This window comes from Apis dorsata, unplaced genomic scaffold (assembly GCF_000469605.1).
Source record: "Apis dorsata unplaced genomic scaffold, Apis dorsata 1.3 scaffold_196, whole genome shotgun sequence".
Classification (NCBI taxonomy): Eukaryota; Metazoa; Arthropoda; class Insecta; order Hymenoptera; family Apidae; genus Apis; species Apis dorsata.
Window position 1 is genome coordinate 424158 of NW_006263480.1, and position 7341 is coordinate 431498.

Here is a 7341-nt window from a genome sequence, read left to right on the forward strand (position 1 = left end):
TAGCAAACACCCCGCAGCCAGACTTCCTATTTCCTTCGCGTTGCTTAATTAACGAATTTCATGAATCACTCTTCGATCTCCGCTCCTTTTATAAAACAGGCACGTTCGCGTCTTCGTAATTTCTGTTGCAGCAACGTTGCGCCAGATCTTTTGAATACTGATAACTATCCGGGAGACTGCGGATTTTGATGCGGTTAAAACGTAGAAAATATTACTTAAGATGTACGTGTTATTTCAAATATATTGTATTTGTAAAATATTTTATTATGTATATTTATTTTGTTATATTATTTATTACGTTAGAACAGGATTTTTCAGGATTTTTTGATAAATTTTGATACATTTATAATTTATTATTATTATTATTATTATTATTATTATTATTATTATTAATTTATTATGTATATTTATTTTATTATATTATTTATTATGTTAGAATGATTTAGCAGGATTTTTCAGGATTTTTTGATAAATTTTGGTATATTTATAATTTATTTATAATATAGAGGAGATTGGAGTAAATTTTGTTGTTAAAAAAAAGAATTGAATGTAATTTCTTTATTTTTTATAAAATTTAATTTGTGAATTAATTCCATTGTTTATTAAGTGATTACTAATTGAGATAGTAAAATTGTAAGATATTTCAATTTAACGAAAGCATACGATATTAATATGTAAATGAACCAATCTTTTTATACAAAAAAAATATAAGATGTTATCAGTTTAAACACATAAAACAATTCAAACAATTATTGTTTCTGTATTCAATCCTTCAAAGGAGAATTTGCATACAATTCATCATACAAACTTATGTATATATTCTATATTGCACCAACAATTCATCCTATGACGAAACTTGTTTGATTTTATAGTAAAATTCATTGACATCAATGATATTTTAAATAACTATAAAATATACGAATTATAAAATGAATTAATCTTTATGATTAAATGACAAATCTTATTTCGATTTTTTCGTACAAACTTATTCATTTATATCATTTCAATGCAATATCGAATAAAATAATTAAATATTTAATCCATTGATGAAACGAGAAAAAAGAAGGTATTGTACTCATGCAATTTTCGGCAACTCGAGGTCGCGTGGCGTCGCATAAATGCGATGTGAAGAAAGAAGAAGGATGTGTATACGTATACACAGGGTGGTATATTTTAATGGCTTGCCTCGTGGCCTCGAGTTTGCGTACTGGCACCTGTAAGCGGAACCCTCGCCGATATACCCCAGGAGTCGGACACGACGGGGCGCGTTTGTGAATTCATTAAGATTAACGTATGCAGGGAATTAATTCAAGGGGCAGCAAAGCGGCTGGCCGTCTTCTTCGTGCTGGAAAAGGGCCTCGAAACGGCGGAAACGGTGGAAACGATGGAATAAATGCATGAAGACGGGATAAATTGAGCGGCGTCGAGCTGCGAAAATAAAGATGCTCGTAATAATTTTGATCATCGGCCCTTTGTGGGGATAATTTTTAACACGATACCAATTTCTTGCGATCAAACCGTCAGGCAATAAATTCAATCTCAAAAAAAGCATTGAGTATTATTATCTTATTTCTTATCATTTTCTTGACATTATTTTGTATTTTATTTTATATTGACTTTAGAATAATCAGATTGGTTATAATTATTTATGTAGATAAAATATATTTTAGTATTGTAAATTAATCTATAATATTAATTAGTATTAACATTAATTAATAGAAATTATTTATTAGTTTCTTAATAATTCTTAATAATTAATTTCTCTTTTTTTTTTATTTCATTATTATAAATTATTAAAAGTGATAATTTGTACAAATTCAAATATGTAAAGTTTCATCATAAATTGAAAGCGAGTTATAATTTTTGTTTTAATTTATCTAGAAATTTCTATAAAATTAAATAATACATAATTCCTTAATTTTTTTCTATTTATGTGTATATTTTTGATTTTTATTTTAAAATTATTTTAAAGAAAAGTAATATCTTATCAATTCTCTGAGATTCTAATAATCTCTTCTTTTATACATCTATTATTATAACTATTAAACAGATAGATAATATTTTTATATAATATTTTTGAAAAAAAAAATATGAATAGATTTATTATTCAATCCAATGGAATATTTTTAATATTTTTCGAAGATATTAATTATTAAATTTAAAATAGTGTTCTTTATATTATATTTGTATGTTTTAAATGTGTACAAGTTAACAAGAATACTGTAAATTGTCGAATAATTTCTTGCAATCTAAAACTAGCACGGTTGATCGCATCTGTCGCGATTTAGAAAATCAATGGAAATTAGAACGGAGGGTTTGATTCGAATTGCCTCGGAATCACCATCCCTTGTCGACTGATTGTTGTCGGTAATTTGCAATATTTGTTCCCCTGTGGGACACGAAATTTCATCTGGATGCAACCACCTCTGGTCATGTTGGATAAATGGGATTCAATTCAGGGTGAATATCTCTTTCCGATCTTGTGGAGGGGAACGATCACAGATTAGAGGCAGAATACGTTCAATTATTTTTTCCCGCTGCGTATCGAGATTACCTAATGAATAACATATATAATTGCTATGCAAATAATACGTTTTGATTCGTTTAATGTCATACGTAATTATTATGCTCGATAATAATCTATAAATAATAAATGTAACATACATAATATAAATACATTACTTACATAATAAATAATGAATAACAAAATAATAATTTATTGATATATAAAAAAAAATTTGTTATTTTTATTAATAAAATCTGATTTTTATAACAATTTTTGAAAAAAGTAAAATTAAAATCATATAAAAAAATATAAAAGAAGTAAATATTAATAACCAAATGAATTCATAAATAGTAAATAATGAGAATAAAATAATTTTATTTAATAATATGAAATTGCAAAAAAATGTGGAACGCTTCACGATTTTGCGTGTCATCCTTGCGCAGGGGCCATGCTAATCTTCTCTGTATCGTTCCAATTTTAGTATATGTACTGCCGAAGCAAGTACAACCGCATACTACATCCAACTGATATATATAGGAATTGTCATAAGATCGACCACTTGCGAGAAACAATTTCAAGGTAAAGGTTTACGCCATCTGGCGGCATACGCTTCAATGATCTCCGATATCAACATGTTGCTTCAAACTAAAAATTTGATTAAATTCATTTTAGAAACGAATTTTTCTTGTTAAAGTTTAATACAAATATAATAAAAAATAATATATAATACAAAATATAAATAAAAAATTTAATATAAATAGAAAATGTTTTTTTTCCACTTATTAATTAAGGCATCGATTACTTTTTTAAGCGTGATCTCAGATGCGTTGGAACAAAGCATTGTAATTATTCGAGAAAAGGTTTTTTTTCTGTGAAAGGGCGTGAATGTAAATCAAATCCACGAGAAGCGAAGCTTGATCCGACGAAAGTTACCGAGTCTGAATGATTATCAATAATAGAGTCACGATTGTCGATCGAGTCGAGACGAATTGGTAAATACGGATAAAAAAACAAAGAAGAGGATCACGGTGAAGCGATTTAGAACAGTGAGAATCGAAGAGCGAGTAGCAAGGGATGAGGTAAGGGGGTGATGGATCAAAACCACGATGCCGCGAGGGCTTCGAAATCGTTAACAATCGCGGCAAAAGCAAAATCCATTGAGGTGCGACCACGCGTGTGAATATAACTGTCGATCTGAATATTCTGCACGGAGCAGCACCGTCCAGTGCCGTATTCGCGAAAAACGAGAGGGAAGCCAGCTCGTTTTCCATTCAGGAAAAAAAAAAAAAGGTGCGATTGAAACGAACGATTCTGTTTACAGCGACTAACAATTCTTCGCTTGATGTTTCGAATATCGAATACGTGATATCTCCTCTTTTGGTTTATATTTTACATTGAATTCTTTTTTCCCGAGCATTTTTTAGATCGTGGAAACGCTCGATTCTTAAATCGTGTTCAAACAAATGGAACAAAGACTGATTCGCGTGGTATTTTCCTCTTGAGAAAAAATATCCTACGCGAATAAAAGAGAAGATGAAAGACGCGAAGTTGTATTTGCTCAGTCCATTTCTACGAGATCATGAGTTAAACACAGCAAACCATCGGTGAATACGTTCTTGTTTCTCCTCGAATATACCAGCATTTATTTATATTCTTCCTTCCTTGCTTTTTATCGTTTCTATACGTATTTCGCTAACAACGTTTTCAAGACATCGAGGCGCATTATGTCCCGGAGACAAAAAGAAGAATCAGAAATCTGACAATTTATCCGCAATTCTCTACATTAAACGTGAATATGAATATAAAATATAATATTTTCTCAGTAAGGAATAATTTTTGTTTCAAGTATTTCTAGTTTCTTAAACCTCAATCATAATCCGATCAAATTTTTATCTCTTTTTATATCGTTTAAGGTCAATAATTCCATAAAAAAGATTTAAAGAATATTGTGTTGATTCGCTAAATAGAAACAATCAGAAAGTTTGTACGAAGATATGTAAAAAAATTCGGCAAAATTTCGTGCCCGGATATACAGCCTATTGTGTTTCTTCTTTCGCGCAGAGTAGGAGACACTCTCGAAGAATGATGGTTATGGGAAAAAGAGTGCTTGAACACGGACGTTGGTCAGGCTCCCGCGGTTCCAATTACGATTGAAAGGCGGCCCTGTTTGTTCGCTTCCTATAACTGCGGACTCTTCAGTACCTTGTACAAGGCACTCTTACCCCATGGCCACTTTCGAGTTTCGACGCGTGTGTTTCCATGACGAACACCGCGATTCCACCAAGCACAAAAATTCTCCTTTTTCCAGTCTACGGCAACGATTATTATTTCACTGAGAGTTTTTTTCTATTCTCTTTCTGTTTTACATTAAGATATTTTCAAATAACCCGCGTTTTGTTATTGTCGTTTTCTACCTAACCTTCTTATACAAAAATCCTTAGTTAAATAAATATGGCCGAACGTAAGACGCGTGCATAAAGACTTCTGCGATAAAATTTTAATTTTGTGATAATCGTGGAGTGTTTATCTAATTAATAAAAAAAAAATATTTCAAACAACACAATTAGAGTGCTATATAAAATGTTTTTCGTTAATTCTTTCTATCAATATAATAAAGAATGAAATAAGTGATCCTTTGTGATGAATGTAAACAACTTTTGTTTTTAAAAGCTAAAAATCAGTTAAGTTTATGCATAAATTCTTAGAAGGATAATTGTGTTTAGACGATTTATTTGATTTATCTTTCTATTTTGTCAAAATTGAGAATGATTGCCCGATAGTATCGCGGCCCTGTTTTCGAGCTAAGTGCCGTGTAATCAAAGGATGATTGCTGACACAAAGACGGCTGATTGGCTCGTTTATGTTACGGTAATGCTCGAAGCTTGGTGGAACGTCTCTCGATACCGAGCTCGTTTCTCGTGCTAACGAGATTTCACCGAAACGTCCATGTTCTCATTAAAGAATTAAATGAGAATGTTCTCGTGAGACAGTAGTGAATATGAATAATAATTCATCATTAAGGAAACCATCGTATCAAGAGAAGAAAAATCTCCTCTTTAAATTAATAATCCGTGAATTCTCATAAAGGTCCTCAAATCTTTCGTTAATTTCGCGTATCAAAAGATAGAGAAATAGCTTGAATCGTCTAATAATCGTTCTTTCTCCGTGTTCGAATTATATTCAAACGTATTAAAATAATCCTTTTCATTCGATATTTTTCATTATTCGTACGATTCATACGATCTATTTTCAATGTCTTGAAACAATGAATTTGAAATAAGAGAAAAAGAAAAGAAGAAGAAATAACGAAAGTTAGATGATTTTCTAGTCAAATCTCTACAGAATGATTTCAAAACCACAAATTGTTTTTGGGAAGTAGACAGTAAAGTCTTCAGCAGGGTGTCGCAAAGATACCACAAAGATGGTGTAGATTCGCGCGACAAGCATCGATGCCATGAGAGGGTTGCTTGTTTACAAGCGACAGTTGATTTGACAAAGCCGTGGGTCCATTTATACGAGTGAATATTACAGGGCAAAGTCGAGGGGTGGCTTGTTATCCGCTCATTGAAGTTAACCACGGGGCTAAGTGCGCTGGGGAGTGCCGGTCGGTAGGAGCAAGGAGAACTAGTGACTAAAGGTTAGGTATATGTATACCGACGGAGGGGATAGCTTTGCAGTTTGTAGAGAGAATCGGTGAAACTTCGTGAGAAACTGAGAGAGAAAATTCAAACGGAGACAGATACTAGCATAGCGAATAAGAAACAGAGATGAAGCAACGAGGAAAGGAAAGATAGACGAAATACAACGAGTTGAAAAGAGATAAAAAAGAAAAAGTGAAGTGAAATAAATCAAGAAAGAAAACAGATAATGATGAATGCGACTTATTTGTGATGTCCATATATTTAATAAATGATATTTGTAAAAATTGTTTATATATTGATGTTAAAAGAATATTCTGAAATGATTTATGGTATGTTCTTTAATGTTTCTATTTTTTAAAGATTTAGTAAAAAAGTTTCTTCTTTAATAACATGTGAAATTAATTTCTAATATAGATTACTATGCCTATTCTATTGATAAGCTTTGAAATAATAACCTTTGAAACGCTAATGAAATTAGTCCCATCGCTAGAAGAGGGTGATGGAACGAAAGATGGATAACAGCAGGGTGGCCTGGAAGAAGATAGCGTAAGAGGTGAGGAGGGAAGAGAGTTGGTAGAACATTGACGGGCCAATGAGAGGCCAGATCGTTGCCGAGGTAACCGCGGGGCTTTCCGACGGATTATTCGACCGAGATTGAAAAGTTAGCACCGTGCAACGGGCGGGGGCTCGTCGACGGAGCCACTCCTGTTTCTCCAGAACGAGCGATCTACTCGCGACAGGGCTAACACAACGGATTAAGGCTTATTTTCACGTTCATAACAGCTCAACCCCTTTTACTCGATGCTATTATGTTACAACAGGATATCATGTAAATGCGCTCTTCGTGATACGAGATTCATATCTCGAATTGTACACGAATACAATAATGCTAGTATAATCTTTCACATCTATATTTAGTCGATATAATCTTTGATTTTTTTTTTAGGATTGAGAATGGATTTATATTCATATTCCGTTTATGAAACAGAAATAAATTTGTGGTAATTTTTATTTCTTTCCAAGATCATTAAGATGTAATTAACTTATTTAATTATTTTTTTCTGTTCTTTATAGATATATCATAATAAGTTGCTTAAAAAAATCCTATTTAAATTTATGAAATGATTATTTTTTTCAAAATTATTTGAATCTAACTGCTTTTTTTCATTATACTCATATAACAAAAAAAAAAAA

At 31.7% G+C, this 7341-nt stretch overlaps 2 long non-coding RNA genes and 1 other non-coding gene across 7 annotated transcripts in view; 2 read left to right on the plus strand and 1 right to left on the minus strand.

Annotated features, from left to right (window-relative positions):
* Window positions 1-2152: 2152 nt before the first annotated feature.
* LOC116185503 lies at window positions 2153-3010 on the plus strand. Its single transcript, XR_004150352.1, has 2 exons — window positions 2153-2788; window positions 2822-3010. It is a non-coding gene; the product is annotated as an uncharacterized LOC116185503 (long non-coding RNA).
* Window positions 2905-3011, minus strand: LOC116185504. The gene has a single exon (XR_004150353.1). It is a non-coding gene; the product is annotated as a U6 spliceosomal RNA (small nuclear RNA).
* A 2747-nt stretch (window positions 3012-5758) lies between these two features.
* LOC102675040 overlaps window positions 5759-7341 on the plus strand; it is a 6337-nt gene continuing 4754 nt past the window's right edge. For 4 of the 5 annotated variants that reach the window (XR_004150349.1, XR_004150348.1, XR_004150351.1 and 1 more), the window contains exons 1-3: window positions 5759-6476; window positions 6562-6919; window positions 7094-7148. This is a non-coding gene — a long non-coding RNA (uncharacterized LOC102675040). The remainder of the gene's footprint in view (window positions 6477-6561; window positions 6920-7093; window positions 7149-7341) is intronic. The other variant, XR_004150350.1, reaches the window with a different exon arrangement.